Source organism: Mustelus asterias, chromosome 29 (genome assembly GCF_964213995.1).
Source record: "Mustelus asterias chromosome 29, sMusAst1.hap1.1, whole genome shotgun sequence".
In the NCBI taxonomy this organism is placed as follows: Eukaryota; Metazoa; Chordata; class Chondrichthyes; order Carcharhiniformes; family Triakidae; genus Mustelus; species Mustelus asterias.
This window is the reverse complement of record NC_135829.1, coordinates 2,263,478-2,287,783: the sequence shown is the minus strand read 5'-3', so window position 1 is coordinate 2,287,783 and position 24,306 is coordinate 2,263,478. Positions and strand designations below refer to the sequence as shown.

The window sequence follows — 24,306 nt, the reverse complement described above, 5'->3', positions numbered from 1 at the left end:
TCTTTGGACTGTGGGAGGAAACCGGAGCACCCGGAGGAAACCCACGCAGACACGAGGAGAATGTGCAAACTCCACACAGACAGTGACCCGAGCCGGGAATCGAACCCGGGACCCTGGAGCTGTGAAGCAGCAGGGCTAACCACTGTGCTACCGTGCCGCCCTCCACATCTATGTCCCTCCTGATAAAGGCTAGGATGTTGTATACTTTATTAACCATCCATTTCACCTGTCCTGCCTCCTTCAATGTTTTATGCACAAATACACGCTCAGGTCCCCCTGCTCCTGCACCCACTTTCGAACAGTACCCTTTGTTTTATATTCTTCCGCCATGTTCTTCCTGCCGAAATGCATCGCTTTCCTGCAGTAAGTTTCAGCTGTTACTGGTCGTTATCTTTTTGAAACTCCACACTGTGTTCCTCACGGCTTCCACGTTTTGTATTGACTGCAAACTTTGAAATTATTTCCAGTACATCGAGGCCCAGGTCATTAATATACATCAGGTAAAGCAGGGGTCCGAACTCTGATCCCGGGGAACTCCACTCAAAACTTCCTCCAATTTGCAAAACATCGATGAACCCCGACTCTCTGTTTCCAGTCACTCAGCCTATTCTGTATCCACATTGCTGCTGTCCCTTTCAGTCCACGGGCTGTAACTTTGCTGAGGGGTCTGTTGTGTGGCACTGTATCGAATGTCTTTAGGAAGCCTGTGTACATGACATCAACAGCATTACCCTCATCAACCCTCAATGTTACCTCTTCAAAAACACTCCAGCAAGTTAGTTCATGTGATTTGCCCTTAAATTATTTACAAGATCCAGGCATTGATCATGATGAAGGCGTTTAACAATACTTCACAAATATATTATTATTTTTTCAGGGTCAGAGGGGTTGTTCAGTCATATGTAAGGAATCATAGAATCCCTACAGTGCTGAAGGAGGCCGTTCGGCCCATCGAGTCTGCATCGACCACAATCCCATCCAGGCCCTATCCCCATAACCCCATACATTTACCCTAGCTAGTCCCCCTGACACTAAGGGGCAATTTCGCACGGCCAATCCACCTAAGCCACACATCTTTGGATTGTGGAAGGAAACCGGAGCACCTGGAGGAAACCCACGCAGACACGGGGAGAACATGCAGACTCCACACAGGCAGTGACCCAAGCCGGGAATCGAAACTGGGTCCCTGCCGCTTTGAGGTGGCAGTGCTAATCACTGTGTCACCATGCCGCCCATTCATAGATATTATTCTGAACACTAATAAAACATTGGTCACACCGCATTGAGCAAGGTTGAATATATTTACAGAGATTTTAACAGTGAGGGAAGAATCGGAAAGGACAATTCTCCACCACATTAACTGTGATTGACAGCAAACCTGTGGCACTGCAGTAAGTAACAGACCACAACTGAAGGAATGCTGTGTTAATTTGTGCTTAAAAATAATTCCTGGAGCTGTGTTTGGTTTTTGAGGGAGTAACAGTGACAAACACTGACAGTTCCTCATCAAAAACCTCCCACATTCCAGGATGACGGAATTGAAGCTGTTTTGGTTTCCAGGTAGGAGAGTGGAACTAAATGTTGGAATAGTGTCAGTTCATTAGTGGTTCCGATGTGTGACAATATGCCATCAGTGTGATTATCTTGTGATCAGCTTGCTAATGTGGCCAGTAACACCACGTTAGTTCACAAGGTGCTCAATTGCTTATTGCACTTAATTCATGTTTACAACTGCAAACCAATCTTGGACAGGAGCCAAATACTAAACAAACATCACCAACTGATTATCAAAACCAAACAAATATCACAAAATCATTATCATCACAAACTGACTGTCATTACTAACTAATTATTATTCTTAACTAATGACTATCACTCACTGATTATTCACCTGGTTACACTTCATGAAGGAGCTTCATTCACATTGTGATGTTTTCTCCTCAGTAACAGCAGAGTGTTCAAAGTGAAGCAAAGACCTGTCCCCCATCAAACACTCCCAGGACAGGTACAGCACGGGGTTAGATACAGAGTAAAGCTCCCTCTACACTGTCTCCATCAAACACTCCCAGGACAGGTACAGCACGGGGTTAGATACAGAGTAAACTCCCTCTACACTGTCCCCCAACAAACACTCCCAGGACAGGTACATCATGGGGTTAGATACAGAGTAAAGCTCCCTCTACACTGTCCCCCCATCAAACACTCCCAGGGCAGGTATAGCACGGGGTTAGATACAGAGTAAAGCTCCCTCTACACTGTCCCCCATCAAACACTCCCAGTATAGGTATAGCACGGGGTTAGATACAGAGTAAAGCTCCCTCTACACTGTCCCCCAACAAACACTCCCAGGACAGGTACATCATGGGGTGAGATACAGAGTAAAGCTCCCTCTACACTGTCCCCCCATCAAACACTCCCAGGGCAGGTATAGCACGGGGTTAGATCCAGAGTAAAGCTCCCTCTACACTGTCCCCCATCAAACACTCCCAGTATAGGTATAGCACGGGGTTAAATACAGAGTAAAGCTCCCTCTACACTGCCCCCTATCAAACATTCCCAGGACAGCTACAGCACGGGGTTAGATACAGAGTAAAGCTTCCTCTACACTGTTCCCATCAAACACTCCCAGGACAGGTACAGCACAGGATAAGATAGAGAGCAAAGCTCCCTCTACACTGTCCCCATCAAACACTCCCAGGACAGGTACAGCACGGGTTTAGATACAGAATACAGTTCCCTCGACACTGTCCATCAAACACACCCAGGACAGGTACAGCACAGGGTTAGATATATAGAGTCATAGAGGTTTACAGCATGGAAACAGGCCCTTTGGCCCAACTTGACCATGCTGCCCTTTTTGTAATCCCGAAGCTAGTCCCAATTGCCCGCGATGGCCCATATCCCTCTATACCCATCTTACCCATGTAACTATCTAAACGCTTTTTAAAAGACAAAATTGTACCCGCCTCTACTACTACCTCTGGCAGCTTGTTCCAGACACTCATCACCCTCTGTGTGATAGAATTGCCCCTCTGGACCCTTTTGTATCTCTTCCCTCTCACCTTAAACCTATGCCCTCTAGTTTTAGACTCCCCTACCTTTGGGAAAAGATATTGACTATCTAGCTGATCTGTGCCCCTCATTATTTTATAGACCTCTATAAGATCACCCCTCAGCCTTCTACGCTCCAGAGAAAAAAGTCCCAGTTTATCCAACCTCTCCTTATAACTCAAACCATCAAGTCCTGGTAGCATCCTAATAAATCTTTTCTGCACTCTTTCTAGTTTAATAATATCCTTTCTATAATAGGGTGACCAGAATTGCACACAGTATCCCAAGTGTGGCCTCACCAATGTCTTGTACAACTTCAACAAGACGTCCCAACTCTTGTATTCAATGTTCTGACCAATGAAACCAAGCATGCCAAATGCCTTCTTCACCACTCTGTCCCCCTGTGACTCCACTTTCAAGGAGATATGAACTTGGATCCCTTGATCTCTTTGTTCTATAACTCTCCTCAACGCCCTACCGTTAACTGAGTAAGTCCTGCCCTGGTTCGATCGACCAAAATGCATCACCTCACATTTATTTAAATTAAACTCCATCTGCCATTTGACAGCTCATTGGCCCAATTGATCAAGATCCCATTGCAATCCAAGATAACCTTCTTCACTGTCCACTATGCCATCAATCTTGGTGTCATCTGCAAACTTACTAACTATGCCTCCTAAATTCTCATCCAAATCATTAATATAAATGACAAATAACAATGGACCCAGCACCGATCCCTGAGGCACACCACTGGTCACAGGTCTCCAGTTTGAAAAGCAACTCTCTACAACCACCCTCTGGCTTCTGTCATCAAGCCAATTTTTTATCCAATTGTCTACCTCACCCTGGATCCCGTGAGATCCAAACTTATGCAACAACCTACCATGCGGTACCTTGTCAAAGGCCTTGCTAAAGTCCATGTAGATAACATCAACTGCACTGTCCACATCTACCTTCTTGGTTACCCCTTAAAAAAAGTCAATCAAATTCACGAGACATGATTTTCCACTCACAAAGCCATGCTGACTGTCCCTAATCAGCCCTTGCTTCTCTAAATGCCTGTAGATCTTGTACCTTCTGACAACTTACCCACAACAGATGTGAGTAAACCTCCCTCTAAACTGTCCTGGGCAGGTACAGCACAGGGTGATACAGAGTAAAGCTCCCTCTACACTGTCCCCCATCAAACAGTCCCAGGACAGGTACAGCACGATGTTACTTACAGAGTAAAGCTCCCTCTACACTGTTCCATCAAACACTCCCAGGACAGGTACAGCACGGAGTTAGATACAGAGTAAAGCTCCCTCTGCACTGTCCCCATCAAACACTCCCAGGACAGGTACAGCACGGAGTTAGATACAGAGTAAAGCTCCCTCTACACTGTCCCCATCAAACACTCCCAGGACAGGTACAGCACGGAGTTAGATATAGAGTAAAGCTCCCTCTACACTGTCCCCATCAAACACTCCCAGGACAGGTACAGCACGGGGTTAGATACAGGGTAAAGCTCCCTCTACACTGCCCCATCAAACACTCCCAGGACAGGTACAGCACGGGGTTAGATACAGAGTAAAGCTCCCTCTACACTGTCCCCATCAAATACTCCCAGGACAGGTACAGCACGGGGATAGATACAGAGTGAAGCTCCCTCTACACCGTCCCCATCAAACACTCCCAGGACAGGTACAGCACGGGGATAGATACAGAGTAAAGCTCCCTCTACACTGTCCCCATCAAACAGGTCACAGACCAGCTGCGAAACTCTGCTAAGCAGACAAGACAAAGGAAGTACGCCATCTCCATGCACACCAAGAACAGGAAACTTGAGAAACTCGGCATCACCACCAACAGCAAACAAGCCTCCCCCGGTACCACAGTAGAAAACAGTACCACTGCAGGGAAGTCTATTGTCAACTTGTCGGACTACACACTTCAACCAGATGAAATCGAAGTTCTCAGCCGAGGGCTCAATTTTTGCCCCACCACCAAAATAGAACCCATCAGTCTCGCAGCAGACACAGAGGAATTCATCAGGCGAATGAGGCTGTGGGAGTTCTTCCACAAACCCCAAGATGCCAACAGCGAACATAATGAGACAGCCAATGAACCGGAACAGCCGACAGAGAGATTCGCAGTGCATCCGAAGAGGAAAGAGTCGAACTGGACTCCTCCGGAAGGCCGCTGCCCTCAACTTGACATGTATGCCCAAGCCATCAGGAGGTGCATCAACACCAAATTCATCAGCCGCACTCACAAGACAGCCCCAAATATCACCCAAGCACAACGCAACGCCATCCGCACTCTCAAGACCAACCGCAACATTGTCATCAAACCAGCAGACAAAGGAGGGGCCATCGTCATACTGAACAGAACGGATTACTGCAAAGAAGTGTACCGACAACTGAACAACGGGGGACACCACAGACAGTTACCCACAGATCCGACAAAGAACACACCGTCAACTCAACAGACTGATCAAGACCTTTGATCCGGACCTTCAGAGCACCCTCCGTGCTCTCATCCCACGTACTCCCCACGTTGGAGATCTCTACTGCCTCCCGAAGATACACAAGGCAAACACACCTGGTCGTCCCATCGTATCGGGCAATGGGACCCTGTGCGAGAACCTCTCCGGCTATGTCAAGGGCATCCTGAAACCCATTGTACAAAGAACCCCCAGCTTTTGTTGCGACACTACGGACTTCCTACAGAAACTCAGCACACATGGAGCAGTTGAACCAGGAGCACTCCTCGTCACAATGGATGTCTCAGCACTCTACACCAGCATCCCCCACGATGATGGCATTGCTGCAACTGCCTCAGTACTCAACGCTGACAACTGCCAGTTTCCAGATGCAATTTTACAACTCATCCACTTCATCCTGCACCACAATGTCTTCACCTTCAACAGCCAGTTCTTCATCCAGACACACGGAACAGCCATGGGGACCAAATCCGCACCTCAATATGCCAACATCTTCATGCACAGGTTCGAACAAGACCTCTTCACCGCACAGGACCTTCAACCGATGCTATACACTAGATACATCGATGACATTTTCTTCCTTTGGACTCATGGTGAACAATCACTGAAACAACTATATGATGACATCAACAAGTTCCATCCCACCATCAGACTCACCATGGACTACTCTCTGGAATCGGTTGCATTCTTGGACACACGCATCTCCATTAAGGACAGTCACCTCAGCAAGCCCACGGATAACCTCTTGATGCTCCACTTCTCCAGCTTCCACCCTAAACACGTTAAAGAAGCCATCCCCTACGGACAAGCCCTCCGTATACACAGGATCTGCTCGGATGAGGAGGATCGCAACAGACACCTCCAGACGCTGAAAGATGCCCTCATACGAACAGGATATGGCGCTCGACTCATCGATCAACAGTTCCGACGCGCCACAGCAGAAAACTGCACCGACCTCCTCAGAAGACAAACACGGGACACGGTGGACAGAGTACCCTTCGTCGTCCAGTACTTCCCCGGAGCTGAGAAGCTACGACATCTCCTCCGGAGCCTTCAACATGTCATTGATGAAGACGAACATCTCGCTAAGGCCATCCCCACACCCCCACTTCTTGCCTTCAAACAACCGCATAACCTCAAACAGACCATTGTCCGCAGCAAACTACCCAGCCTTCAGGAGAACAGTGACCACGACACCACACAACCCTGCCACAGCAACCTCTGCAAGACGTGCCGGATCATCGACACAGATGCCATCATCTCACGTGAGAACACCATCTACCAGGTACATGGTACATACTCTTGCAACTCGGCCAACGTTGTCTACCTGATAAGCTGCAGGAAAGGATGTCCCGAGGCATGGTACTTTGGGGAAACCATGCAGACATTACGACAACGGATGAATGAACACCGCTCGACAATCACCAGGCAAGAGTGTTCCATTCCTGTTGGGGAGCACTTCAGCAGTCATGGGCATTCGGCCTCTAATGTTCGGGTAAGCGTTCTCCAAGGCGGCCTTCACGACACACGACAGCGCAGAGTCGCTGAGCAGAGACTCATAGCCAGGTTCCGCACACATGAGGACGGCCTCAACCGGGATCTTGGGTTCATGTCACACTATCTGTAACCCCCACGACTTGCCTGGGCTTGCAAAATCTCACTAACCGTCCTGTCTGGAGACAATACACATCTCTTTAACCTGTGCTTAACGCTCTCTCCACTCACATTGCCTGTACCTTTGAGACTTGATTACCTGTAAAGACTCGCAATCCAATCATTATTTTGTAAATTGAGTTTGTGTTTTTATACGCCCTGTTTGTGAACAGAACTCCCACTTACCTGACGAAGAGGCAGTGCTCCGAAAGCTGGTGGATTTGTTGGACTTTAACCTGGTGTTGTGAGACTTCTTACCATCAAACACTCCCAGGGCAGGTACAGCATAGGGTGAGATACAGAGTAAAGCTCCCTCTACACTGTCCCCCCATCAAACACTCCCAGGACAGGGACAGCACGGGGTTAGGTACAGAGTAAAGCTCCCTCCACACCGTCCCCATCAAACACTCCCAGGACAGGTACAGCACAGGGTTAGATACAGAGTAAAGCTCCCAAATTCTCAGCCCCAGTGTAAAGAAGTGCATTGAGTCTGGGCTATCCTGGTGGTTTTTGTGGCCAGGAAATCTCAGCAGCCTGGAACATTTCCCTGATTTACTGGACTGGTCACGGGTGCGATTACCCGCATCCATCTAAAGACAACATTGTCCCACAGCGACTGTGGAACCCCTTTGCTGTCAGAACCCGACACTTTGCAGAGAGGGAGAGCCCGTTCAATCCAGCTATCCGCCTGATCTTGGTCCTGCTCCAGAGGGAAAAGCTGGGAGTCATTCCCATTGCAGTGTCTCTTTGTGTGGGAATACTGAACTCACAGTTTGGACACACTTACTCATCTCAATCAATGCTTCGTAGGGGGCTGAGTGTGTTTATGAACTGGAGCCTTCACTCACTCCTTTTGAAATGCTGACATTCCTTAAATATCTGTACTGTAAAACTGAAGCTGTAAACTTTTAGAAGGAAACAAATAGTTTATTGATTCTACTTTTCCCTGGTGGCTGCAGTGTGACTTATTGACTGTCGCTGAACACCTGCTCGCATTGCCAATCAATATGAGGAGACAGTGTAGAGGGAGCTTTACTCTGTATCTAACCCCGTGCTGTACCTGTCCTGGGAGTGTTTGATGGGGGACAGTGTAGTGTGAGCTTTACTCTGTATCTAACCCCGTGCTGTACCTGTCCTGGGAGTGTTTGATGGGGGACAGTGGAGAGGGAGCTTTACTCTGTATCTAACCCCGTGCTGTACCTGTCCTGGGAGTGTTTGATGGGGGACAGTGTAGTGTGAGCTTTACTCTGTATCTAACCCCGTGCTGTACCTGTCCTGGGAGTGTTTGATGGGGACAGTGTAGTGTGAGCTTTACTCTGTATCTAACCCCGTGCTGTCCCTGTCCTGGGAGTGTTTGATGGGGACAGTGTAGCGGGAGCTTTACTCTGTATCTAACCCCTTGCTGTACCTGTCCTGGGAGTGTTTGATGGGGACAGTTTAGAGGGAGCTTTACTCTGTATCTAACCCCGTGCTGTACCTGTCCTGGGAGTGTTTGATGGGGACAGGGTAGAGGGAGCTTTACTCTGTATCTAACCCTGTGCTGTACCTGTCCTGGGAGTGTTTGATGGGGACAGGGTAGAGGGAGCTTTACTCTGTATCTAACCCCGTGCTGTGCCTGTCCTGGGAGTGTTTGATGGGGACAGGGTAGAGGGAGCTTTACTCTGTATCTACCTCTGTGTTGTTCATTGCCTGGTGGAGTGCAATCTTGGGCTGGTGAAATGAGATGAGTTCTATTTTCCTGAGCTAGCATTTCCTATCCGGATGAGACCAAGACAGAAGCCTCAAATTCCCATTCCACATGGATAAATGGAGTCAGGCACATGGTATATTATGAGATGCAGATTTACCCTGACAGCACTGAGATCCCCCGAGGCATTCAGCATTGTTTAGATGTCGGGAATGAGAGAGGATTTTTTCACCCATCTGTTTGTCCCAGAATTCACAGAAGGAAATTATCTGATTTTCATTCTAATGAGTTTGGGTTCTCTAACTCCACAAATCAAAGCTCCCTGCCAGATCAGGCAGCAGTGCGTGGAACCTGTGTGTAGTTTATCAAGAGCAGGATTCCCATTGAAAAGCAGAACTCCACATTGGAAATCATTGAACCTTCGATGGAGAACATGTGGCCCTTTGTTTGTGTATCTGCCTCACTGACAGAGTTATCCAGTTAGTCTCCGTAAGAACTGGAGGTGACTCGATGTGGCTCACACAGTAAAGGATTTGTTAAACTAATATAAATTTGGGACTGACAGAACATATGCACAGGTCAACTCTCTTCTCTTCTTGTCTCCAACTGAAGGTCCCCCCCATCCCAGGATACGCGCCCTCACTCCCAATTGGCTCGGTTTCCCGCGCTGTCACTCCATAGGGTCCAGCCAGATCACATGGCCCACAAAGGATCGCCCCTTAAAGGGGCCCACGCTATTACAGTCTCTTAAAGGGGCCACACTATTACAGTTTCCATCCCCTGCTCCTTCCCCATAGCTCTGAAAGCTTTACCTTTCCAAGAATTTATCTAATTTCCTTCTGAAAGTTATTGCTGAATCTCCTCCCACCCGCCGCCTTTTCAGACGGAACATTCCAGATCAGAACAACTCATTCCCATTCTGTAACTCATTCTTCATCTCACCACACCCTCTGTGTTTTTTGTCAATTACTCTAATTCTGTGATCCTCTGGTTACTGACCCTGTCACTTCTCCTTATTTACTCTACCAGAGCATCATCGATTCCTGTAATATCCTCTCTACAAGAGACTGTACCATTTATACCTGTCCACAGGAACGACAGCACAGGCAAGGCCCTTTGGCCCACACTGCCAACATTGGTTCCAGTGCAGTGTCATACCCAGTGCATTGTCAATTCCAGTGCAGTACTGGTGCAGTGTCAAATCCGATGCAGTATTAAATCCAGTGCAGTGTCAAACCCAATGTAGTGTCAATTCCAGTGCAGTCAGTGCAGTGTCAAATCTTGTGCAGTGCCAATTCCAGTGCAGTGCTGATGCAGCGTTCATTCCAGTGCAGTGTCAATTCCAGTGCACTGTCGGTTCCAGTGCAGTGTCAATTCCAGTGCACTGTCATTTCCAGTGCAGTGTCAGTTCCAGAGCAGTGTTGGTTCCAATGCAGTGTCAATTCCAATGCAGTGTCAATTCCAGTGCACTGTCGGTTTCAGAGCAGTGTTGGTTCCAGTGCAGTGTCAATTCCAATGCAGTGTCAATTCCAGTGCACTGTCGGTTCCAGAGCAGTCCCAGTGTAGGTCAGTGAAAACTCTTCAAATGTTGCTCTCCACCCTAACCTCATACACTGGTAAACGAGTCCAGAATATCCCTCAAACCATCGATTGCTTTTTCTTCACTTGTGGAAGAGGATTTTTTATTTTCAGAATGAGGCTGATATTTTTGGCAAAGTGAACGCTAAATGTGTTCTAAATGTTTTCCACGGGAAATATCTGAAGCTAAAATACCTGAGAGTGAGTTCATTCTTCAGAGAGTCTAACCCACACTGGGGTAGAATGACTGTGCAATCAACAAGCTCCGTATTTCTGACTTTCAATTCTTTATGATGTGGAGATGCCGGCGTTGGACTGGGCTGGGCACAGTAAGGAGTCTCACAACACCAGGTTAAAATCCAACAGGTTTATTTGGAATCACGAGCTTTCGGAGTGTCGCTCCTTCATCAGCTGAATCTTCATCACTCACCCGATGAAGGAGCAGCGCTCCAAAAGCTCGTAATTCCAAATAAACCTGTTGGACTTTAACCTGGTGTTGTGAGACTTCTTTTAAAGTTTATTTATTAGTCACAAGTAAGGCTTACATTAACACTGCAATGAAGTTACTGTGAAATTCCCCTATTCGCCACAGTCCGGCGCCTGTTCGGGTCAATGCACCCTAACCAGCACGTCTTTCAGACTGTGGGAGGAAACCGGAGCACCCGAAGGAAACCCACGCAGACACGGGGAGAATGTGCAGAGTCCGCACAGACAGTGACCCAAGTCGGGAATCGAACCCGGGTCCCTGGCGCTGTGAGGCAGCCGTGCTAACCCACTGTGCCACCGTGCCTGTGTTTACTGTGTCTTACTGTGTTCAATTCTTTATGTTTAGTAATCAATCAGGACAGAGGCCTCACTCTATCAGTCACAATACCACAGCATACATCCATATCCAGGGAGCAGCTGTGTAGAGAGAGAGAGAGGGAGAGAGAGAGATTCTGCAAAGAGAAGACCATCCTCTCTATTGGAATACAGAAAACACAAACCAGCATTCTGGAAGAAATACACCTCGTCATGAAGAAAATCCCGTTCAAGTCGAAATGTTAATTCTGTTTCTCTCTGACAGACTGGCTGACCGTTTCCAATCTTTTGTGTTTTTATTGCAGGTTTCCAGCATCCGCAGTATTTTCCTTTGACAGGGGCTTCGCTGGAGGTGATGCGTCTCTGGGGAATTCTGCTCTTTGTCTCTCAGGATTCTTTTACAGCACATTGTCACAATCCCTGCTGATGTTACCACCAGTCAAGTGGGATCTCAAGGTGGATCCTAACTTTTATTTTTTGTTTGGAAACACGGAGAGGAGCTACTGAACAGAGTCACAGGAGTCAGCTGATAAACCTTTAACAAAACAATACAACGTTTATTTAACAAGAATAACACTTCCTCACCCCAACTCTACCTTTACAAATATATGCAGCCTCATAAGGATAACACAAGTTGCAAAATCTGTCCATGTAAATCAACAGGTGACCTGTGGTCAGACAACACACACTCTGACAGATGCCACACAAACAACTTCCATGGATTTCTCATCAACTCCCCCACATGCTTGTCACACTGTAAGCCAGAAGCTCTTTGTTAACTTGGATTTCCAATCTCCACTGTCAAAGAACTCACCTTGGAATGTCCCCCCAAACTACACTTTCACTTGGACATCTTCAGCAAGGATCAATCTCCAGGGTTTCAGTCTCTCGTTCCGAGTTCCTTTTCCCTGGATCACTACTTGCATTCAAACTTTGCCTTTCACATACACTCAGTTATTCAACAGTACTAACACTATTGCTTCATAGGCCCATAGTAAGGAGTCACCAATCTTTTGCTGTCTCCTCAGATCTGCAAACTCACTTTGTTCTGCCTCCATCTCTTTGTTCAGCTTCCTCTCCTTAAACTTGGAGCCTTCCTCTGCTCCTCACTCTTGACATCACCTTAATAAGACCTTTTCCAGGTCTCTGTTCTTTTCCTTTGCCTTAATTTAAAGGTCTTAGAACCTTTCCTCTTTTCCTTTAGGACCTAATCCCTGCAGTTCCCCCTCCCAGTCGGCCGCTGACAACTTGGTATCTCCCTTGTGACCCAAAGCTCTCTCAACATTCACTGTTACTTTAACTTTCGGCCAACTCATCTAAGATTTTGAGAATTATTTTCCTCAGCAATCTGCTAGTCTGGCCAGTTAAAGACTTAAACTGCTCCCTTCACCTTCGAGCAAAATTACCAACTGAACCTCAAACTGCTTTCTGTTCCCCTGTTGCTAGGCAACAGCCCAGTTTTTCTACCCCAGGTTTGCTTTAACTTCCCTTCAAGAGTTGTAAAACCTCATTAAAAATGCTTGTACACAAACAGCTCCAGACCTGCTGTCTCCACTCTAAAATGAAAGTTTTAAAGTTAAAGTTTATTTATTAGTCACAAGTAGGCTTACATTAACACTGCAATGATGTTACTGTGAAAATCCCCGAGTCGCCACACTCCGGCGCCTGTTCGGGTACACTGAGGGAGAATTTAGCACGGCCAATTCACCCTAACCCGCACGTCTTTGGACTGTGGGAGGAAACCGGAGCACCCGGAGGAAACCCACACAGACACGGGGAGAACTCCACACTGACAGTGACCCAAGCCGGGAATTGAACACGGGTCCCTGGCGCTGTGAGGCAGCTGCGCTAACCAAACTAGACCAAAGTTCCACTTTCCTTTATCCACGTCAAAAAAATTAAAATTAAAGCTAAAAATGATTCCTAATACTCATAAATGCAAGTACAACTTATTTAAAACTATCTCTATTTCCTAACAATATTGTTAAATGTTACTGTACCCCATTCAAACCCCACCCCATTTCATACAAATACTCTGTCCCCATGTTGTTCTGGAGACAGTGCGAATCCAGTGCAGATTTGTTCTGGACACAGAGTGAATCCAGTGGTTAAAGGCTCTGGCATGGTTTAAATAACAAACCACACTCTGAGCTTCCAGGCAGGGGTTGGTGGGAATGTGAGTGACTAACAAATTGTTGCTGCACTGATGAGTTTGACAGTGAGCTGGATAAGCCTGACCTCACACAACACCTCACGCTAATCTCTCCTCATCGCTGTGGGAACCCACGTTTCTGATCTACAACAATTAATACTTGAGCAAATCAATTTCCCAAAATATCACTAGCTTTGACTAAGCGCTGTCCCTCCGAGAATGGAATTAAGGTATCTATTTGAGATGGTGCTGGTTCTCATTGCTTTGTGTCTGGGGATTGTGAAGAGAGAGAGAGAGAGAGAGTTCCACCATATGGCATTGAGACACTTTCTGAGTCTGTAAACACAAAATCCATTGCGACAGATAGACAGATCTAATAGAGAGAATACAAAGCACATCATTATTAACCTCATTAGCCCAGTCACTGAGTTTATAACTGACCCCTTCTGACAAGGGTTGAGTTATATTTCCATGTCAGATCCCCGCTGTCAGAGTGTCAGGGTTTATCAATTCACAGAGAATCACAAAGCTGTGAATCATTCATTCCGACCAAAGCTCTGATATCTTTTATGACAGACTGTCGCACCAAATCGCATGCTAATGGAATGCTGTTGGTTTTGGTCTACAGTTAAACGAGGTTAAGAATTAAAGTCTGGAAACCTCGAGAACGAATACTGCCCTTTAGTGCTTCATCACAGACAGGCTCATTTGTGTGAATGAGGGTATCTCCTTGGGGCAGAGCTGTTGACCCCGGCAAGGAGCCATTTGCCTGACGGCCATTATCCAAGTGGAAAGTCTGGTTTTTAGCCCAGAATCCACCTGCAGGAGAATCTGGGAACGTAACAGCCTCTTCGGACGCTGCCTGCGATCACACACGGTTCAGCAACACTCCCGATAGCTCGCTCGCCACTCAAACACGTGGCGGTTCCTGTGGTAAGATGGCCTCTTTAAAGGGGCAATCCTTTGTGGGACATGTGATCAGGCCGGACCCTATGGAGCAGAGGTGCAGGAAGCCAGGCCAACCAGGAGAGGGGGCTCGAGTCCTGGGGTGGGGAGGGCCCGCAGTTGAAACCAGAGAGAAGGGAGTAAACCTTAGCACGTAAAGAGTTATTATAGTTTAAGAAACCCTTCTTCCTGTTGGAGCTGTATCGCGTCACCCCCAGTTAGGACAGTTCCATAGCTGAGCAGTCTGCTCCAATTCTTCCTCAGTATCAATGTGGACATCACCTTTCAATGAATTCCATTGATTCACATCAGCAGGGTTTGTCCATCTGGATCCATCCTGGCGTATGTGAGGTCACTAGACCAAACCACAGTTTGTATTTCAGTAGCATCTTAATTAAATATTCCAAGACACTTCACAGGGGCATTATCAAAGTTCACACTGAGACACATAAGGCGATATTAGGTAACTTGACCAAAAGCCTGCTCAACATTTTAAGGAATGTCTAAAAGGAGGACAGAGAGACACAGAGAGGTTTAGGGAGGGCATTCCAGAGCTCAGGACACCAGGAAGCTGAAGACATGTTTACAGTTACAGATTTGTCTTCATCGCCTTAAGTTCTCGGCCCGAAAGGAGGTCGGACCCAGAGCACCATGACCTCTGACTCACAGTGCTGTAACTTCCGACCCACTGCACCGTGACCTCCGACCCATAGTACTGTGGCCTCCACGAGGCAAGGAGACAGGTCCCAAATCCACCCCAGTCAAAGTAGGGATTGAACCCCATGTTGTTGGCACCAATCTGATTCACGTCAATTGTCTGGCCAACAGACCCCCAAGGAGTAGACCTTCCCTGCACATTGTAACCTGGAGCAATGGAGAGGGATGGTGGAGGCTCCAATTTCTTTCCATCACAAGGTTGACCAGGGATCTCTCCTGCTCTTACTGCCTGCCATTGCCGTGTGTTGGAAGGATTTACAAGTTGATACTCAACCTGTTTAGCCTTCCTTGGCCACTCTAGGATGTTCAGGCAGAGCCAGAGTGGGGCGGCACGGTAGCACAGTGGTTAGCACTGCTGCTTCACCAGGGACCTGGGTTCGATTCCCGGCTTGGGTCACTGTCTGTGTGGAGTTTGCACATTCTCCTCGTGTCTGCGTGGGATTTCTCCGGGTGCTCCGGTTTCCTCCCACAGTCCAAAGATGTGCGGGTTAGGTTGATTGGCCATGCTAAAAATAATTGCCCCTTAGTGTCGTGGGATGCGTAGATTCGAGGGATTAGCGGGTAAAATATGTAGGGATATGGGGGTAGGGCCTGGGCGGGATTGTGGTCGGTGCAGACTCGATGGGCTGAATGGCCTCTTTCTGTACTGTAGGGTTTCTATGTCTATGTTAATATGGACGGCCCACGGTATGATGTAGAGAGTCACCTGTTAATAGAGTCTAGAAGGTCTCCAGACCTCTAAGTGAGACACCAAACACCCTTAGAACAGCCACCAACTCCCGGAGTGGGACTTCAACCCAGAGCTCCTGGCTCAGAATCCAAGATGTTAATGTAGTGTAAAGTGAGTATATATGATGTAGTGTAGATGGGATATGTGTGACACAGATGATAATGTACCACTGACACCGGCCAGATTATGAGAGAGAGGTTGAGATCATTTCTATGAGTTACATGCCTACTCTGGAAACTGTTTAGATGTAAATAAACAAGTGCTTAGCAAATACCAGAGTTTATCTACAGACTGTCGAAGAACCAAGTCCCACCTCTAGAATCCAGGAAGGAAGGACACATCATAGAACATGCAGCGGTGAAGACATCGATGTAAAAACAAAAACATTGGTGCTATTGCTGGATCCTCAGAGTGAAGAAACCTTCGAAAACAGCTTGAGAAATTTTGGAGGTAGAGGGAGGCACAGTGGAGAGAGGTAACGATGACTGCACCTAGTGAGCAGTCGCTACCCTTGACCTGCCCGTGTGGCTGCCCTGAGAGCCCATAGAGTGGAAGATATAGAAACACCGCTTTTATGAAAAGGAGTCAAAGCTGCGTGTAAGTACCTTTCTCTATGCAGTAGGTCCAGTAGCAGATGACGTTTCACTGAGGCAAGGTGTGCAGAAATCCACCATGGATTTGTGGCCATTACGGAGACGTGGGTAGAACAAGGACAGGAATGGTTGTTGGACGTTCCGGGGTATAGATGTTTCAGTAAGTGTAGGGAAGCTGGTAAAAGAGGTGGAGGAGTAGCATTGTTAATCAAGGATAGTTTAACGGCTGCGGAAAGGCACTTCGAGGGGGATCTGCACACTGAGGTAAGATGGGCTGGGGTTAGAAATAGGAAAGGAGCAGTCACGTTGTTAGGAGTTTACTATAGGCCCCCAAATAGTAATAGAGATGTGGAGGAAGAAATTGCTGAGCAGATTATGGATATGTGTGGGGGTCACAGGGTTGTTGTCATGGGGGACTTTAACTTTCCAAATATTGATTGGAACCTTTGTAGGTCAAATAGTTCGGATGGGGCAGTTTTTGTGCAGTGTGTGCAGGAGGGTTTCCTGACACAATATGTGGATAGGCCGACAAGAGGTGAGGCCACATTGTACTTGGTACTGGGAAATGAACCGGGCCAAGTGTTAGATTTGGTTGTGGGAGAGCACTTTGGAGATAGTGACCACAATTCGGTGTCTTTTGTTATTGCAATGGAGAGGGATAGGGCCGTACGGCAGGGCAAGGTTTACAATTGGGGGAGAGGTAATTATGATGCGATTAGGCAAGAATTAGGGGGCATAAGATGGGAACAGAAACTGTCAGGGAAAGGAACTAATGAAAAGTGGAACTTTTTCAAGGAACAAATACTGGGTGTCCTTGATAGGTATGTCCCTGTCAAGCAGGGAGGAAATGGCCGAGTGAGGGAACCATGGTTCACGAAAGAGGTGGAATGTCTTGTGAAAAGGAAGAGGGAAGCTTATGTAGGGATGAGGAAACAAGGTTCTGATGGCTCGATTGAGGGTTACAAGTTAGCAAGGAGTGAGCTGAAAAAGGGGCTTAGGAGAGCTAGGAGGGGACATGAGAAGTCCTTGGCAGGTTGGATCAAGGAAAACCCCAAGGCTTTTTACTCTTATGTGAGGAATAAAAGAATGACCAGGGTAACGTTAGGGGCGGTCAAGGACAGTAGTGGGAACTTGTGTATGGAGTTAGTAGAGATAGGCAAGGTGATGAATGAATACTTTTCTTCAGTGTTCACCAAGGAGAGGGGCCATGTTTTTAAGGAAGAGAAGGTGTTACAGGCTAATAGGTTGGAGGAAATAGATGTTCGGAGGGAGGATGTCCTGGCAGTTTTGAATAAACTGAAGGTCGATAAGTCCCCTGGGCCTGATGAAATGTATCCTAGGATTCTTTGGGAGGCAAGGGATGAGATTGCAGAGCCTTTGGCTTTGATCTTTGGGTCCTCACTGTCCACGGGGATGGTGCCAGAGGACTGGAGAGTGGCGAATGTTGTTCCTCTGTTTAAGAAAGGGAATAGAAATGACCCTGGTAATTATAGACCGGTTAGTCTTACTTCGGTGGTTGGTAAATTGATGGAAAAGGTCCTTAGGGATGGGATTTACGACCATTTAGAAAGATGCGGATTAATCCGGGATAGTCAGCACGGATTCGTGAAGGGCAAGTCGTGCCTCACAAATTTGATAGAATTTTTTGAGGAGGTAATTAAGTGTGTTGATGAAGGTAGGGCAGTTGATGTCATATACATGGATTTTAGTAAGGTGTTTGATAAGGTCCCCCATGGTCGGCTTATGATGAAAGTGAGGAGGTGTGGGATAGAGGGAAAGTTGGCCGATTGGATAGGTAACTGGCTGTCTGATCGAAGACAGAGGGTGGTGGTGGATGGAAAATTTTCGGACTGGAGGCAGGTTGCTAGTGGTGTGCCACAGGGATCAGTGCTTGGTCCTCTGCTCTTTGTGATTTTTATTAATGACTTAGAGGAGGGGGCTGAAGGGTGGATCAGTAAATTTGCTGATGACACCAAGATTGGTGGAGTAGTGGATGAGGTGGAGGGCTGTTGTAGGCTGCAAAGAGACATAGATAGGATGCAAAGCTGGGCTGAAAAATGGCAAATGGAGTTTAACCCTGATAAATGTGAGGTGATTCATTTTGGTAGGACTAATTTAAATGTGGATTACAGGGTCAAAGGTAGGGTTCTGAAGACTGTGGAGGAACAGAGAGATCTTGGGGTCCATATCCACAGATCTCTAAAGGTTGCCACTCAAGTGGATAGAGCTGTGAAGAAGGCCTATAGTGTGTTAGCTTTTATTAACAGGGGGTTGGAGTTTAAGAGCCGTGGGGTTATGCTGCAACTGTACAGGACCTTGGTGAGACCACATTTGGAATATTGTGTGCAGTTCTGGTCACCTCACTATAAGAAGGATGTGGAAGCACTGGAAAGAGTGCAGAGGAGATTTACCAGGATGCTGCTTGGTTTGGAGGGTAGGTCTTATGAGGAAAGGTTGAGGGAGCTAGGGCTGTTCTCTCTGGAGCGGAGGAGGCTGAGGGGAGACTTAATAGAGGTTTATAAAATGATGAAGGGGATAGATAGAGTGAACGTTCAAAGACTATTTCCTCGGGTGGATGGAGCTATTACAAGGGGGCATAACTATAGGGTTCCTGGTGGGAGATATAGGAAGGATATCAGAGGTAGGTTCTTTACGCAGAGAGTGGTTGGGGTGTGGAATGGACTGCCTGCAGTGATAGTGGAGTCAGACACTTTAGGAACATTTAAGCGGTTATTGGATAGGCACATGGAGCACACCAGGATGATAGGGAGTGGAATAGCTTGATCTTAGTTTCAGATAAAGCTTGGCACATCATCGTGGGCCGAAGGGCCTGTCCTGTGCTGTACTGTTCTATGTTCTATGGATTTTGATTACATTATTAAAGCCCTTGACACCTATTTTAGCTGAAAGCAAAATTTAAATAATTGAATGAACACATTGTAATGAACGCTCTGATTTGGGAAATTGATTGATCTATATCGCCTCACCAGTTCTTGCAGTTACAAGAAACTTAGAAACCCTACAGCACAGAAAGAGGCCATTCGGCCCATCGAGTCTGCACCGACCACAATCCCACCCAGGCCCTACCCCCATATCCCTACATATTTACCCACTAATCCCTCTAACCTACGCAACCCAGGACAGTAAGGGCAATTTTCACATGGCCAATCAACCTAACCCGCACATCTTTGGACTGTGGGAGGAAACCGGAGCACCCGGAGGAAACCCACGCAGACACGAGGAGAACGTGCAAACTCCACACAGACAGTGACCCGAGCCGGGAATCGAACCCAGGTCCCTGGAGCTGTGAAGCAGCAGTGCTAACCACTGTGCTACCGTGCCGCCCTGGACTGGCGTACCGTACAGGCACTGAAAGATGAGCTAATCTGTGGTCACATAGTTCTGGGTGTCCAGGGTGAGGAACTCTCTGACTTTCTGCAGACCAAAGATGATCTTCCATGGGATTAAGCGGGCAAGTATACGAGGCAGGCGAACATAGGGCTTTTAATTTGGGCTATAATACAACATGACTTACATAAAGTTTTATAAAGTTTATTTATTAGTGTCACAAGTCAGGCTTACATTAACCCTGCAATGAAGTTACTGTGAAAATCCCCTAATCGCCACACTCCAGCACCCGTTCGGGTACACTGAGGGAGAATTTAGTATGGCCAATCCACCCTAACCAGCATGTCTTTCGGACTGTGGGAGGAAACCGGAGCATCCGGAGGAAACCCACGCAGACACGGGAACAACGTTCAGGCTCCACACAGACAGTGACCCAAACCGGGAATTGAACCGGGCCCCTGACGCTGTGAAGCAGCAATGCTAACCACTGTGCCACCGCGCCACCATGTCTCCATAGACTGGGTAGACCCATGGTCAGCTGCTCCACCCATATGAAAGCCCGCCAAACCAACTGAAAGGGAGTGAAACTCCATGCCAGCAGCCATTTCCAGATGCTTGTGATGTGGCACGGAACCACAGTATGGACGCTAAGACTGCTTAGCAAGGGGCACAGAATGCTTCCAATGTGGATATTTCAAGCATTTTTGCAAATCCAATCATTTTAATCGAAGTCAGAGACCAGAAAGTATTGATGAGCTACATTCCTTCCAAGAAATGGAAAGTCTAGAACAAGACAAATCTACAAAGTTTCTTGGGGCAGTCAATCATCTTCATCCAGACTATTGGTCAGTTCAAGGTTTCAATACTACTGTTAACATATTAACAGGTGACCTTGCCCAGCTTCAGCCGATAGCCCTTCACCCATCAGGTATCGAGTTACAAGCTCCAGGCAGCATAGAGATTCCAATCAAAGGCAGCATTCTTGCTCCTCACAGCAATAAGGAGCAATAGATCATTGAATCCTCGACATTCTTCATAATCGGTGTACATCCCTGTTGAATGGTGATCTCAAAACCCTGGAATTCAATCTGGAACAGCACTGTGGGTGTCTCTGCACTACGTGGACTGAAACAGTTCAAGAAGAATCACTACTTTCTCAGGGGCAATTAGGGATGGGCAGTAAATGCTGACCCAGCCAGCGACACCCACATCCTGTGAAAGAATACAAATAACTTGTAGCAATCCAAGGCAGAGCAGCTGATTTCTACATTTGGACAATTTATCATCTTTCACGCGACAATCTTCATCCTTTTATCTTGAAGCAGTGGAAACTCAGCCTTTAGAAACTGCTTAACCAATCAGCTTCTCTTCTTTCTTCTTTCACAGAGACACCATCCATGAGACCCAGAGCAGGGATTGAAGTTATGAATCTCTCAGTTCTTCACACAGTGAGCCAGAGGTGACGGATACAGAGCACACTGCAACAGATGAAGACCAAATCCATGAAGACCTGCTGGATCTCAACTGGCTCTTCCTCGAGAGTGAGGAGGAAGAATCCCTCGCAGATCTATTGGAGACAGAGGTCCTAGAGAATGATTCATCTTTTTCATTGATGGATTCACCTTATGACAACTCTGTTGTCTTTTTAGAAGAGTCAGCTGTGTTTTTAGTGACTCAACCCTCTCTCCACTCACATTGTCTGTACTTTTAAGACTTGATTCCTGTAAAGACTCGCAATCCAATCATTATCTTGTAAATTGAGTTTGTGTCTGTATATGCCCTGTTTGTGAACAGAACTCCCACTCACCTGATGAAGGGGCAGTGCTCTGAAAGCTTGTGGCTTGTGCTGCCAAATAAACCTGTTGGACTTTAACCTGGTGTTGTGAGACTTCTTACTGTTTTTAGTGACTGGACAGCATTCAGATCTTCGTCCCTCTGAATCTACCAATGTGTTGCTGACTCTATCTCCTCTTGTCCAGGAAGAGTCTTCCAGAGAAGATACTTTTCCTGAATCCAGGTTTGAGTCCATAGAGGAAGAGACGGTTAAAGAGCTGGTACCTCCCCAGGGTGAACATCAATTCTTGTCCATTCTTCAGTCCCAGCTGAAAGTCCTCTTCACGAGCTGGAGGTCAGAATCTCTCTGAAGTTGAAGAATCCTGTACAGTCATCTTGTCTCTGAATTAACTGCCTGCAGGAATTTTCTCCCATCACAGAAATGAAGATCTTTATTCTCCATATTCTCAGCAATTTTTCCCATTGCCCAGAGAGCAGCAACCTCGCATAGAGAGGAGAGTAGCTCTCTTACCATTTAGCCCTGCCCAAAGTAGAGGCTCCTTCCGAAATGTCATTAGGAAATCATCTTTTTCTTTTATTTTGACAGTCCTGCATTAAGTTAATCATTTTGTCTTTGCTGTCTGGGTTCACTGAAATCTCAATTCTCCAATGTTTTTTCAGTTTTATGATAGAGCAGTGGAGGATACAGCTGTGTCAGTCTTCCCAGAGTTTTTTTTTTATTCATTCGTGGGACATGGGCGTCACTGGCTAGACCAGCATTTATTGCCCATCCCTAGTTGCCCTTGAGAAGGTGGTGGTGAGCTGCCTTCTTGAATTGCTGCAGTCCATGTGCTGTGGGTTAACCCACAATGCCCTTTAGGGAGAGAAGGTGAAGGGAGTTGAAGATCATTCCTCTTCTGAAGCTTTTTCCCAGACTCCTTCATGGGAGTAACAAATTCCTCAGAGTTTCCTGGGTGCTTCTCTTCCAGTCCCAGAGGTTGCAAAGGTCAATTGACTTCAGTCTTCTCTTTGGGGTCAGTCTTTTGTTGAAATGCACTGGAGGGGGTGCAGAGGAGATTCACCAGGATGCTGCCTGGGATGGAACATTGGGTAGGCTTGGGTTGTTTTCATTGGAGCAGAGAAGACTGAGGGGCGACCTTGATCGAGGTGTTCAAGGTTATGAGGGGCATGGGCAGGGTGAATAGGGAGCAGCTGCTCCCCTTAATTGAAGGATCAGTCACGAGGGGACACAAGTTAAAAGTGAGGGATGGGAGGTTTAGGGGGGATTTAAGGAAAAACCTTTTTACCCAGAGGGTGGTGAGGGTATGGAATGCACTGTCTGGGAGGGTGGAGGAGGCAGGATGCCTCACATCCTTTAAATTGTACTTGGCACATCATAACATTCAAGGCCATGGGCCAAGTGTAGGCAAGTATGATTAGGTGGGCAGGTCAGGGCATTTCATGCGTCGCTGCAGACTCGATGGGTCGAAGAGCCTCTTCTGCACTGTGATATTCTGTGATTCTGTGAAATGTCCTTGTTGTTCAGTCATCTCAAAGTCTGCACTCTGCTTCCCAGTAATGTTGACAGGAATATTGAGAAATCACTGCCTATTCTGCAATGCTGAAGGAAGCTCTCATGTCTCCAAACCATCTTCCCCAAGAGCTGCGAATACTGAAAGAGATTGAATCCCCCCAGGATTGCGATTGTGAATCCACTCCCCCCTCCCCCAGATTGGGGAGGGAAATAATAGATATTGGATAGAATCTGTGGTTGTGAAAAGGGAGTCACAGAAATGTCATGTAAATAGTTAAAGACTTTTTTTCAGCCCTCCCCCGCCGACGATGTGTTTTCCCACAGCAGAGGCAGCCCACCCATGGCCGCTGGTGGGGGTCTTCCCATCCTGGTGAAGGGCGTGGCTCGCTCTCTGCAAGGGAACCGGACAGAGGGGGACGACCTCTGGTGGGACCGGAAGATCCCGCTGGCAAGAAGGGCCAGAAAATCCCACCCATAGTTTCATGTTGCTGTTAAGAAGTCAGACATGAGGAGAGGTGCAGTGTAAAAGGTTAACAGATAGAATATGCTAATGTATGACGTAGATGATGATTACCATTGACATCAGTCAGTCTCTGTTAGACCGAGGGAGACGGAAAAGTTGGAGTCATGCCTCGGAGCAACATGCCTACTCTGTAACCTATTTAAATATATGACCAATAAACACACGCTAAGCAAATACCAGAGTGTCTGCAGTCTGTCTAAGAAGCAAATCTCACACCTAGCGTCAAAGGCAGAAAAAGACATCTCAGAACAGCTAACCCTGCACCACACAGCCTTCTCTAAACCATGCATTGTTTGCATCCAAAGGAGTTAGAGGGTGTATGCTCTCGCCTGGAGGGCAACAGTGTCAGAGGTACTCCTGCCCTTTACAGAAAACTCAATAGCAAGGCTATGTGTGAATTCAGGATCATGTCAGATATTCTGTGCTGTTGTAAGTCCTGGCCACTGTTCACTCCTCATCAATTTCCCCCAAACACACCCGATCATCAAGTCATTTATCATAGAAATCATAGAATCCCTGCAGTGCAGAAGGAGGCCATCTGGCCCATCGAATCAGCACCGACCACAATCCCACCCAGGCCCTATCTCCATAACGCCACACATTTACCCCAGCCAGTCCCCCTGACATTAAGGGGCAATTTAGCACGGCCAAAGCACCTAACCCGCACATCTTTGGACTGTGGGAGGAAACCGGAGCACCCGGAGGAAACCCACACAGACACGGGGAGAACGTGCAG

The 24,306-nt window shown here is 47.2% G+C and overlaps 1 long non-coding RNA gene across 1 annotated transcript in view; it reads right to left on the bottom strand.

Moving 5' to 3' along the window:
• Positions 1 to 472: 472 nt before the first annotated feature.
• The window catches only part of LOC144480503 (uncharacterized), a 34,483-nt gene continuing 10,649 nt past the window's right edge, over positions 473 to 24,306 (bottom strand). The window contains exon 3 of the long non-coding RNA XR_013495677.1: positions 473 to 704. This is a non-coding gene — a long non-coding RNA (uncharacterized LOC144480503). The remainder of the gene's footprint in view (positions 705 to 24,306) is intronic.